This window comes from Oncorhynchus mykiss, unplaced genomic scaffold, assembly GCF_013265735.2.
Source record: "Oncorhynchus mykiss isolate Arlee unplaced genomic scaffold, USDA_OmykA_1.1 un_scaffold_625, whole genome shotgun sequence".
Taxonomy (NCBI): Eukaryota; Metazoa; Chordata; class Actinopteri; order Salmoniformes; family Salmonidae; genus Oncorhynchus; species Oncorhynchus mykiss.
The window spans coordinates 18719-30846 of record NW_023494072.1 but is presented as its reverse complement, the minus strand read 5'-3'; the positions used below and the strand labels follow the sequence as shown (position 1 = coordinate 30846).

The window sequence follows — 12128 nt, the reverse complement described above, 5'->3', positions numbered from 1 at the left end:
CTAGCTCCAACCATTCAGTCTCTACAGATATTTTTGTTAGAAGGGTTTAAGTCCCAACATTTCCAAATTTAGGGGTTAGTACCAATGCTCCACGTTTTTTCAAAGGTTTTCAACCCACCTGCTCCTCGTTAGTATAGTGGTGAGTATCCCCGCTGTCACGCGGGAGGACCGGGGTTCAATTTCCCCGACGGGGAGAAAGTACTGCTCTTTTTTTTAGGTGAACAATGTTGCTGAGCCCACAAAGTGGAACATATTTTTTTGGAACAAAAAAGCTTTATGATACAATTTCCTGCCTTTGAGGTTAACTCAGCCTCCAAGGCATCGGTGTTCAGTGGTTAGAATTCCGCCTGCCACGCGGGAGGCCCGGGTTCGATTTCCGGCCAATGCAGGAAGTTTTGAAACATGTCATTTCGACAAGTATGCAAACCCCTGAGGAGGAAATCTGTGTTAGATTGCCAGGGCAAACAGGAAATCTCTGGTCTTGGTCGAATTCTCAACTGACTCTTGAAAAATAAGACTTTGAACATTTACTCATTCTCAGTAGACTTTGTGAATCCATTGCAGATTTCCAGTGTGTGAGGTGATTAACTTTTTGCAAGGCTTAGTTGTTAAATGGGAAAGAGTAACCAAACTTGTCAGTGACAACTGTCTTGAGTTTTGGCATTTGTGACAATGTCCTGGATTACCCACAAACGCCTCACCTGCAAACTAGTATTGTGTGGCTTGTGAGCGGTATAGAGCAAAATCGATTACATGTACGTGTTTGTGAGAGTCTCAGCTTTCCATAGCTGGGTCATAGTAGTTCCTAGCTCCAACCATTCAGTCTCTACAGATATTTTTGTTAGAAGGGTTTAAGCCCAACATTCCAAATTTAGGGTTAGTACCAATGCTCCACGTTTTTTCAAAGTTCCAACCCACCTGCTCCTCGTTAGTATAGTGGTGAGTATCCCCGCCTGTCACGCGGGAGACCGGGGTTCAATCCCCGACGGGGAGAAAGTACTGCTCTTTTTTTAGGGTGAACAATGTTGCTGAGCCCACAAAGTGGAACATATTCTTGGAAAAAAAGCTTTATGATACAATTTCCTGCCTTTGAGGTTAACTCAGCCTTCCAAGGCATTGGTTGTTCAGTGGTAGAATTCTCGCCTGCCACGCGGGAGGCCCGGGTTCGATTCCCGGCCAATGCAGGAAGTTTTGAACATGGCATTTCGACAAGTATGCAAACCCCTGAGGAGGAAATCTGTGTTAGATGCCAGGCAAACAGAAATCTTGTCTTGGTCGAATTCTCAACTGACTCTTGAAAAATAGACTTTGAACATTTACTCATTCTCAGTAGACCTTGGTGAATCCATTGCAGATTTCCAGTGTGTGAGGTGATTAAACTTTTTGCAAGGCTTAGTTGGTAAATGGGAAAGAGTAACCAACTTGTCAGTGACAACTGTCTTGAGTTTGGCATTTGTGACAATGTCATGGGATTACCACAAAGCCTCACCTGCAAACTAGTATTGGTGGCTTGATGAGCGGTACTAGAGCAAAATCGATTACATGTACGTGTTTGTGAGAGTCTCAGCTTTCCATAGCTGGGTCATAGTAGTTCCTAGCTCCAACCCATTTCAGTCTCTACAGATATTTTTGTTAGAAGGGTTTAAGCCCAACATTCAAATTTAGGGTTAGTACCAATGCTCCACGTTTTTTTCAAAGTTTCAACCCACCTGCTCCTCGTTAGTATAGTGGTGAGTATCCCCGCCTGTCACGCGGGAGGACGGGTTCAATTCCCCGACGGGGAGAAAGTACTGCTCTTTTTTTAGGTGAAACAATGTTGCTGAGCCCACAAAGTGGAACCATATTCTTGGAAAAAAAGCTTTATGATACAATTTCCTGCCTTTGAGGTATAACTCAGCCTTCCAAGGCATTGGTTGTTCAGTGGTAGAATTCTCGCCTGCCACGCGGGAGGCCCGGGTGTTCGATTCCGGCCAATGCAGGAAGTTTTGAAACATGTCATTTCGACAAGTATGCAAACCCCTGAGGAGGAAATCTGTGTTAGATTGCCAGGCAAACAGAACTCTCTGGTCTTGTCGAATTTCTCAAATGACTCTTGAAAATAAGACTTTGAACATTTACTCATTCTCAGTAGACTTTGGTGAACCATTTGCAGATTTCCAGTGTGTGAGGTGATTAACTTTTTGCAAGGCTTTAGTTGTTAAATGGGAAAGAGTAACCAACTTGTCAGTGACAACTGTCTTGAGTTGGCATTTGTGACAATGTCCTGGGATTACCCACAAACGCCTCACCTGCAAACTAGTATTGTGTGGCTTGTGAGCGGTATAGAGCAAAATCGATTACATGTACGTGTTTGTGAGAGTCTCAGCTTTCCATAGCTGGGTCATAGTAGTTCCTAGCTCCAACCATTCAGTCTCTACAGATATTTTTGTTAGAAGGGTTTAAGCCCAACATTCCAAATTTAGGGTTAGTACCAATGCTCCACGTTTTTTCAAAGTTCCAACCCACCTGCTCCTCGTTAGTATAGTGGTGAGTATCCCCGCCTGTCACGCGGGAGACCGGGGTTCAATTCCCCGACGGGGAGAAAGTACTGCTCTTTTTTTAGGGTGAACAATGTTGCTGAGCCCACAAAGTGGAACATATTCTTGGAAAAAAAGCTTTATGATACAATTTCCTGCCTTTGAGGTTAACTCAGCCTTCCAAGGCATTGGTTGTTCAGTGGTTAAGAATTCTCGCCCCCTGCCATGCGGGAGGCCGGGTTCGATTCCCGGCCAATGCAGGAAGTTTTGAACATGTCATCTTCGACCAAGTATGCAAACCCTGAGGAGGAAATCTGTGTTAGATTGCCAGGCAAACAGGAAATCTCTGGTCTTGGTCGAATTCTCAACGACTCTTGAAAAATAAGACTTTGAACATTTAATCATTCTCAGTAGACTTTGGTGAATCCATTGCAGATTTCCAGTGTGTGAGGTGATTAACTTTTTTGCAAGCTCTTTAGTTGTTAAATGGAAAGAGTAACCCAACTTTGTCAGTGACAACTGTCTTGAGTTTGGCATTTGTGACAATGTTCCTGGGGATTTACCCACAACGCTCACCTGCAAACTAGTATTGTGTGGCTTTGTGAGCGGTATAGAGCAAAATCGATTACATGTACGTGTTTGTGAGAGTCTCAGCTTTCCATAGCGGGGTCATAGTAGTCCTAGCTCAACCATTCAGTCTCTACAGATATTTTTTGTTAGAAGGGTTTAAGCCCAACATTCCAAATTTAGGGTAGTACCAATGCTCCACGTTTTTTTTCAAAGTTCCAAACCCACCTGCTCCTCGTTAGTATAGTGGTGGAGTATCCCGCCTGTCACGCGGGAGACCGGGGTTCAATTCCCGACGGGGAGAAAGTACTGCTCTTTTTGTTAGGGTGAACAATGTTGCTGAGCCCACAAAGTGGAACATATTTTTGGAAAAAAGTTTATGATCAATTTCCTGCCTTTGAGGTTAACTCAGCCTTCCAAGGCATTGGTTGTTCAGTGGTAGAATTTCTCGCCCTGCCACGCGGGAGGCCCGGGTTCGATTCCCGGCCAATGCAGGAAGTTTTTGAACATGTCATTTTCGACAAGTATGCAAACCCCTGAGGAGGAAATCTGTGTTAGATTGCCAGGGCAAACAGCAATCTCTGGTCTTGGTCGAATTCTCAACTGACTCTTGAAAAATAAGACTTTGAACATTTACTCATATTCTCAGTAGACTTTGGTGAATCCATTGCAGATTTCCAGTGTGTGAGGTGATTAACTTTTTGCAAGGCTTTAGTTGTTAAATGGGAAAGAGTAACAACTTTTCAGTGACAACGTCTTGAGTTTGGCATTTGTGACAATGTCACTGGGATACCACAAACGCCTCACCCTGCAAACTAGTATTGTGTGGCTTGTGAGCGGTATTAGAGCAAAATCGATTACATGTACGTGTTTGTGAGAGTCTCAGCTCTTCCATAGCTGGGTCATAGTAGTTCCTAGCTCCCAACCATTCAGTCTCTACAGATATTTTTGTTAGAAAGGGTTTAAGCCCAAACATTCCAAATTTAGGGTTAGTACCAATGCTCCACGTTTTTTCAAAGTTCAACCCCACCTGCTCCTCGTTAGTATAGTGGTGAGTATCCCGCCTGGTCACGCGGGAGGACGGGGTTCAATTCCCCGACGGGGAGAACAGTACTGCTCTTTTTTTTAGGTGAAACAATGTTGCTGAGCCCACAAAGTGGAACATATTCTGGAAAAAAAGCTTTATGATACAATTTCCTGCCTTTGAGGTTAACTCAGCTTCCAAGGCATTGGTTGTTCAGTGGTAGAATTCTCGCCCTGCCATGCGGGGAGGCCCGGGTTCGATTCCCGGCCAATGCAGGAAGTTTTGAACATGTCATTTCGACAAGTATGCAAACCCCCTGAGGAGGAAATCTGTGTTAGATTGCCAGGCAAACAGGAAATCTCTGGCTCTTGGTCGAATTCTCAACTGACTCTTGAAAAATAAGACTTTTGAACATTTACTCATTCTCAGTAGACTTTGGTGAATCCATTGCAGATTTCCAGTGTGTGAGGTGATTAACTTTTTGCAAGGCTTTAGTTGTTAAATGGGAAAGAGTAACCAACTTGTCAGTGACAACTGTCTGAGTTTGGCATTTGTGACAATGTCTGGGATTACCCACAAACGCCTCACCTGCAAACTAGTATTTGTGTGGCTTGTGAGCGGTATAGAGCAAAATCGATCTACATGTAGTGTTTGTGAGAGTCTCAGCTTTCCATAGCGGGGTCATAGTAGTTCCTAGCTCCAACCATTCAGTCTCTACAGATATTTTGTTAGAAGGTTTTAAGCCCAACATTCCAAATTAGGGTTAGTACCAATGCTCCACGTTTTTTCAAAGTTCCAACCCACCTGTCCTCGTTTAGTATAGTGGTGAGTATCCCCGCCTGTCACGCGGGAGACGGGGTTCAATTCCCCGACGGGGAGAAAGTACTGCTCTTTTTTTCTAGGGTGAAACAATGTTGCTGAGCCCACAAAGTGACAATATTCTTGGAAAAAAAGCTTATGATACAATTTCCTGCCTTGAGGTTAACTCAGCCTTCAAGGCATTGGTTGTTCAGTGGTAGAATTCTCGCCTGCCTCCATGCGGGAGGCCCGGGTTCGATTCCCGGCCAATGCAGGAAGTTTTGAACATGTCATTTCGACAAGTATGCAAACCCCTGAGGAGGAAATCTGTGTTAGATTGCCAGGCAAACAGAAATCTATGGTCTTGGTCGAATTCTCAACTGACTCTTGAAAAATAAGACTTTGAACATTTACTCATTCTCAGTAGACTTTGGTGAATCCATTGCAGATTTCCAGTGTGTGAGGTGATTAACTTTTTTGCAAGGCTTTAGTTGTTAAATGGGAACGAGTAACCAACTTGTCAGTGACAACTGTCTTGAGTTTGGCATTTGTGACAATGTCTGGGATTACCCACAAACGCCTCACCTGCAAACTAGTATTGTTGTGGCTTGTGAGCGGTTATAGAGCAAATCGATTACATGTACGTGTTTGTGAGAGTCTCAGCTTTCCATAGCTGGGTCATAGTAGTATCCTAGCTCCAACCATTCAGTCTCTACAGATATTTTTGTTAGAAGGGGTTTAAGCCCAACATTCCAAATTTAGGGTTAGTACCAATGCTCCACGTTTTTCAAAGTTTCCAACCCACCTGCTCCTCGTTAGTATAGTGGTGAAGTATCCCCGCCTGTCACGCGGGAGGACCGGGGTTCCATTCCCCGACGGGGAGAAAGTTACTGCTCTTTTTTTTAGGAGGGAACAATGTTGCTGAGCCCACAAAGTGGAACATATTCTTGGAAAAAAAAGCTTTATGATACAATTTCCTGCCTTTGAGGTTAAACTCAGCCTTCCAAGGCATTGGTTGTTCAGTGGTAGAATTCCTCGCCTGCCATGCGGGAGGCCCGGGTTCGATTCCCGGCCAATGCAGGAAGTTTTGAACATGTCATTTCGACAAGTATGCAAACCCCTGAGGAGGAAATCTGTGTTAGATTGCCAGGCAAACAGAAATCTCTGGTCTTGGTCGAATTCTCAACTGACTCTTGAAAAATAAGACTTTGAACATTTACTCATTCTCAGTAGACTTTGGTGAATCCATTGCAGATTTCCAGTGTGTGAGGTGATTAACTTTTTGCAAGGCTTTAGTTGTTAAATGGGAAAGAGTAACCAACTTGTCAGTGACAACTGTCTTGAGTTTGGCATTTGTGACAATGTCCTGGATTACACAAAACGCCTCACCTGCAAACTAGTATTGTGTGGCTTGTGAGCGGTATAGAGCAAAATCGATTACATGTACGTGTTTGTGAGAGTCTCAGCTTCCATAGCTGGGTCATAGTAGTTCCTAGCTCCAACCATTCAGTCTCTACAGATATTTTTGTTAGAAGGGTTTAGCCCAACATTCCAAATTTAGGGTTAGTACCAATTGCTCCACGTTTTTTTCAAAGTTCCAACCCACCTGCTCCTCGTTTAGTATAGTGGTGAGTATCCCCGCCTGTCACGCGGTGAGACCGGGTTCAATTCCCCGACGGGGGAGAAAGTACCTGCCTCTTTTTTTTAGGGTGAACAATGTTGGCTGAGCCCACAAAGTGGAACATATTCTTGGAAAAAAAAGGCTTTTATGATACAATTTCTGCCTTTGAGGTTAACTCAGCCTTCCAAGGCATTGGTTGTTCAGTGGTAGAATTCTCGCCTGCACATGCGGGAGGCCCGGGTTCGATTCCCGGCCAATGCAGGAAGTTTTTGGAACATGTCATTTCGACAAGTATGCAAACCCCTGAGGAGGAAATCTGTGTTAGATTGCCAGGCAAAACAGAAATCTCTGGTCTTGGTCGAATTCTCAACTGACTCTTGAAAAATAAGACTTGAACATTTACTCATTCTCAGTAGACTTTGGTGAATCCATTTGCAGATTTCCAGTGTGTGAGGTGATTAACTTTTTGCAAGGCTTTAGTTGTTAAATGGGAAAGAGTAACCAACTTGTCAGTGACAACTGTCTTGAGTTTGGCATTTGTGGACAATGTCCTGGGATTACCACAATACGCCTCACCTGCAAAACTAGTATTGTGTGGCTTGTGAGCGGTATAGAGCAAAATCGATTAACATGTACGTTGTTTGTGAGAGTCTCAGCTTTCCATAGCTGGGTCATTAGTAGTTCCTAGCTCCAACCATTCAGTCTCTACAGATATTTTTGTTAGAAGGGTTTAAGCCCAACATTCCAAATTTAGGGTTAGTACCAATGCTCCACGTTTTTTTCAAAGTTCCAACCCCACCTGCTCCTCGTTAGTATAGTGGTGAGTATCCCCGCCTGTCACGCGGGAGACCGGGGTTCAATTCCCCGACGGGGAGAAAGTACTGCTCTTTTTTTAGGGTGAACAATGTTGCTGAGCCCACAAAGTGGAACATATTCTTGGAAAAAAAGCTTTATGATACAATTTCCTGCCTTTGAGGTTAACTCAGCCTTCCAAGGCATTGGTTGTTCAGTGGTAGAATTCTCGCCTGCCACGCGGGAGGCCCGGGGTTCGATTCCCGGCCAATGCAGGAAGTTTTGAACATGTCATTTCGACAAGTATGCAAACCCCTGAGGAGGAAATCTGTGTTAGATTGCCAGGCAAACAGAAATCTCTGGTCTTGGTCGAATTCTCAACTGACTCTTGAAAAATAAGACTTTGAACATTTACTCATTCTCAGTAGACTTTGGTGAATCCATTGCAGATTTCCAGTGTGTGAGGTGATTAACTTTTTGCAAGGCTTTAGTTGTTAAATGGGAAAGAGTAACCAACTTGTCCAGTGACAACTGTCTTGAGTTTAGGCATTTGTGACAATGTCCTGGGATTACCCACAAACGCCTCACCTGCAAACTAGTATTGTGTGGCTTGTGAGCGGTATAGAGCAAAATCGATTACATGTACGTGTTTGTGAGAGTCTCAGCTTCCATTAGCTGGGTCATTAGTAGTTCCTAGCTCCAACCATTCAGTCTCTACAGATATTTTTGTTAGAAGGGTTTAAGCCCAACATTCCAAATTTAGGGTTAGTACCAATGCTCCACGTTTTTTCAAAGTTCTCAACCCACCTGCTCCTCGTTAGTATAGTGGTGAGTATCCCCGCCTGTCCACGCGGGAGACCGGGGTTCAATTCCCCGACGGGGAGAAAGTACTGCTCTTTTTTTAGGGTGAACAATGTTGCTGAGCCCACAAAGTGAACATATTCTTTGGAAAAAAAAGCTTTATGATACAATTTCCTGCCTTTGAGGTTAACTCAGCCTTCCAAGGCATTGGTTGTTCAGTGGTAGAATTCCTCGCCTGCCACGCGGGAGGCCCGGGTTCGATTCCCGGGCCAATGCAGGAAGTTTTGAACATGTCATTTCGACAAGTATGCAAACCCCTGAGGAGGAATCTGTGTTAGATTGCCAGGCAAACAGAAATCTCTGGTCTTGGTCGAATTCTCAACTGACTCTTGAAAAATAGACTTTGAACATTTACTCATTCTCAGTAGACTTTGGTGAATCCATTGCAGATTTCCAGTGTGTGAGGTGATTAACTTTTTTGCAAGGCTTTTAGTTGTTAAATGGGAAAGAGTAACCAACTTGTCAGTGACAACTGTCTTGAGTTTGGCATTTGTGACAATGTCCTGGGATTACCCACAAACGCCTCACCTGCAAACTAGTATTGTGTGGGCTTGTGAAGCGGTATAGAGCAAAATTCGATTACATGTACGTGTTTGTGGAGAGTCTCAGCTTTCCATAGCTGGGTCATAGTAGTTCCTAGCTCCAACCATTCAGTCTCTACAGATATTTTTGTTAGAAGGGTTTAAAGCCCAACATTCCAAATTTAGGGTTAGTACCAATGCTCCACGTTTTTTCAAAGTTCCAACCCACCTGCTCCTCGTTAGTATAGTGGTGAGTATCCCCGCCTGTCACGCGGGAGACCGGGGTTCAATTCCCCGACGGGGAGAAAGTACTGCTCTTTTTTTAGGGTGAACAATGTTGCTGAGCCCACAAAGTGGAACATATTCTTGGAAAAAAAGCTTTATGATACAATTTCCTGCCTTTGAGGTTAACTCAGCCTTCCAAGGCCATTGGTTGTTCAGTGGTAGAATTCTCGCCTGCCACCGGGAGGCCCGGGTTCGATTCCCGGCCAATGCAGGAAGTTTTGAACATGTCATTTCGACAAGTATGCAAACCCCTGAGGAGGAAATCTGGTGTTAGATTGCCAGGCAAACAGAAATCTCTGGTCTTGGTCGAATTCTCAACTGACTCTTGAAAAATAAGACTTTGAACATTTACTCATTCTCAGTAGAACTTTGGTGAATCCATTGCAGATTTTCCAGTGTGTGAGGTGATTAACTTTTTGCAAGGCTTTAGTTGTTAAATGGGAAAGAGTAACCAACTTGTCAGTGACAACTGTCTTGAGTTTGGCATTTGTGACAATGTCCTGGGATTACCCACAAACGCCTCACCTGCAAACTAGTATTGTGTGGCTTGTGAGCGGTATAGAGCAAAATCGATTACATGTACGTGTTTGTGAGAGTCTCAGCTTTCCATAGCTGGGTCATAGTAGTTCCTAGCTCCAACCATTCAGTCTCTACAGATATTTTTGTTTAGAAGGGTTTAAGCCCAACATTCCAAATTTAGGGTTAGTACCAATGCTCCACGTTTTTTCAAAGTTCCAACCCACCTGCTCCTCGTTAGTATAGTGGTGAGTATCCCCGCCTGTCACGCGGGAGACCGGGGTTCAATTCCCCGACGGGGAGAAAAGTACTGCTCTTTTTTTTAGGGTGAACAATGTTGCTGAGCCCACAAAGTGGAAACATATTTCTTGGGAAAAAAAGCTTTATGATACAATTTCCTGCCTTTGAGGTTAACTCAGCCTTCCAAGGCATTGGTTGTTCAGTGGTAGAATTCTCGCCTGCCACGCGGGAGGCCCGGGTTCGATTCCCGGCCAATGCAGGAAGTTTTGAACATGTCATTTCGACAAGTATGCAAACCCCTGAGGAGGAAATCTGTCTTAGATTGCCAGGCAAACAGAAATCTCTGGTCTTGGTCGAATTCTCAACTGACTCTTGAAAAATAAGACTTTGAACATTTACTCATTCTCAGTAGACTTTGGTGAATCCATTGCAGATTTTCCAGTGTGTGAGGTGATTAACTTTTTTGCAAGGCTTTAGTTGTTAAATGGGAAAGAGTAACCAACTTGTCAGTGACAACTGTCTTGAGTTTGGCATTTGTGACAATGTCCTGGGATTACCCACAAACGCCTCACCTGCAAACTAGTATTGTGTGGCTTGTGAGCGGTATAGAGCAAAATCGATTACATGTACGTGTTTGTGAGAGTCTCAGCCTTTCCATAGCTGGGTCATAGTAGTTCCTAGCTTCCAACCATTCAGTCTCTACAGATATTTTTGTTAGAAGGGTTTAAGCCCAACATTCCAAATTTAGGGTTAGTACCAATGCTCCACGTTTTTTCAAAGTTCCAACCCACCTGCTCCTCGTTAGTATAGTGGTGAGTATCCCCGCCTGTCACGCGGGAGACCGGGGTTCAATTCCCCGACGGGGAGAAAGTACTGCTCTTTTTTTAGGGTGAACAATGTTTGCTGAGCCCACAAAGTGGAACATATTCTTGGAAAAAAAGCTTTATGATACAATTTCCTGCCTTTTGAGGTTAACTCAGCCTTCCAAGGCATTGGTTATGTTCAGTGGTAGAATTCTCGCCTGCCACGCGGGAGGCCCCGGGTTCGATTCCCGGCCAATGCAGGAAGTTTTGAACATGTCATTTCGACAAGTATGCAAACCCCTGAGGAGGAAATCTGTGTTAGATTGCCAGGCAAACAGAAATCTCTGGTCTTGGTCGAATTCTCAACTGACTCTTGAAAAATAAGACTTTGAACATTTACTCATTCTCAGTAGACTTTGGTGAATCCATTGCAGATTTCCAGTGTGTGAGGTGATTAACTTTTTGCAAGGCTTTAGTTGTTAAATGGGAAAGAGGTAACCAACTTGTCAGTGACAACTGTCTTGAGTTTGGCATTTGTGACAATGTCCTGGGATTACCCACAAACGCCTCACCTGCAAACTAGTATTGTGTGGCTTGTGAGCGGTATAGAGCAAAATCGATTACATGTACGTGTTTGTGTGAGAGTCTCAGCTTTCCATAGCTGGGGTCATAGTAGTTCCTAGCTCCAACCATTCAGTCTCTACAAGATATTTTTGTTAGAAGGGTTTAAGCCCAACATTCCAAATTAGGGTTAGTACCAATGCTCCACGTTTTTTCAAAGTTCCAACCCACCCTGCTCCTCGTTAGTATAGTGGTGAGTATCCCCGCCTGTCACGCGGGAGACCGGGGTTCAATTCCCCGACGGGGAGAAAGTACTCTGCTCTTTTTTTAGGGTGAACAATGTTGCTGAGCCCACAAAGTGGAAACATATTCTTTGGAAAAAAAGCTTATGATACAATTTCCTGCCTTTGAGGTTAACTCAGCCTTCCAAGGCATTGGTTGTTCAGTGGTAGAATTCTCGCCCTGCCACGCGGGAGGCCCGGGTTCGATTCCCGGCCAATGCAGGAAGTTTTGAACATGTCATTTCGACAAGTATGCAAACCCCTGAGGAGGAAATCTGTGTTAGATTGCCAGGCAAACAGAAATCTCTGGTCTTGGTCGAATTCTCAACTGACTCTTGAAAAATAAGACTTTGAACATTTACTCATTCCTCAGTAGACTTTGGTGAATCCATTGCAGATTTCCAGTGTGTGAGGTGATTAACTTTTTGCAAGGCTTTAGTTGTTAAATGGGAAAGAGTAACCAACTTGTCAGTGACAACTGTCTTGAGTTTGGCATTTTGTGACAATGTCCTGGGATTACCCACAAACGCCTCACCTGCAAACTAGTATTGTGTGGCTTGTGAGCGGTATAGAGCAAAATCGATTACATGTACGTGTTTGTGAGAGTCTCAGCTTTCCATAGCTGGGTCATAGTAGTTCCTAGCTCCAACCATTCAGTCTCTACAGATATTTTTGTTAGAAGGGTTTAAGCCCAACATTCCAAATTTAGGGTTAGTACCAATGCTCCACGTTTTTTCAAAGT

At 44.0% G+C, this 12128-nt stretch overlaps 8 non-coding genes across 8 annotated transcripts; all 8 read left to right on the top strand.

Moving 5' to 3' along the window:
• Nucleotides 1-1113: 1113 nt before the first annotated feature.
• trnag-gcc lies at nt 1114-1184 on the top strand. The gene has a single exon. It is a non-coding gene; the product is annotated as a tRNA-Gly (tRNA).
• Nucleotides 1185-2509: 1325 nt separating this feature from the next.
• Nucleotides 2510-2581, top strand: trnad-guc. The gene has a single exon. It is a non-coding gene; the product is annotated as a tRNA-Asp (tRNA).
• A 4748-nt stretch (nt 2582-7329) lies between these two features.
• Nucleotides 7330-7401, top strand: trnad-guc. The gene has a single exon. It is a non-coding gene; the product is annotated as a tRNA-Asp (tRNA).
• Nucleotides 7402-8933: 1532 nt separating this feature from the next.
• trnad-guc lies at nt 8934-9005 on the top strand. The gene has a single exon. It is a non-coding gene; the product is annotated as a tRNA-Asp (tRNA).
• A 727-nt stretch (nt 9006-9732) lies between these two features.
• Nucleotides 9733-9804, top strand: trnad-guc. Its single transcript has one exon. It is a non-coding gene; the product is annotated as a tRNA-Asp (tRNA).
• A 125-nt stretch (nt 9805-9929) lies between these two features.
• Nucleotides 9930-10000, top strand: trnag-gcc. The gene has a single exon. It is a non-coding gene; the product is annotated as a tRNA-Gly (tRNA).
• A 536-nt stretch (nt 10001-10536) lies between these two features.
• On the top strand, nt 10537-10608 carry trnad-guc. The gene has a single exon. It is a non-coding gene; the product is annotated as a tRNA-Asp (tRNA).
• A 733-nt stretch (nt 10609-11341) lies between these two features.
• On the top strand, nt 11342-11413 carry trnad-guc. Its single transcript has one exon. It is a non-coding gene; the product is annotated as a tRNA-Asp (tRNA).
• The last annotated feature ends 715 nt before the right edge of the window (nt 11414-12128 follow it).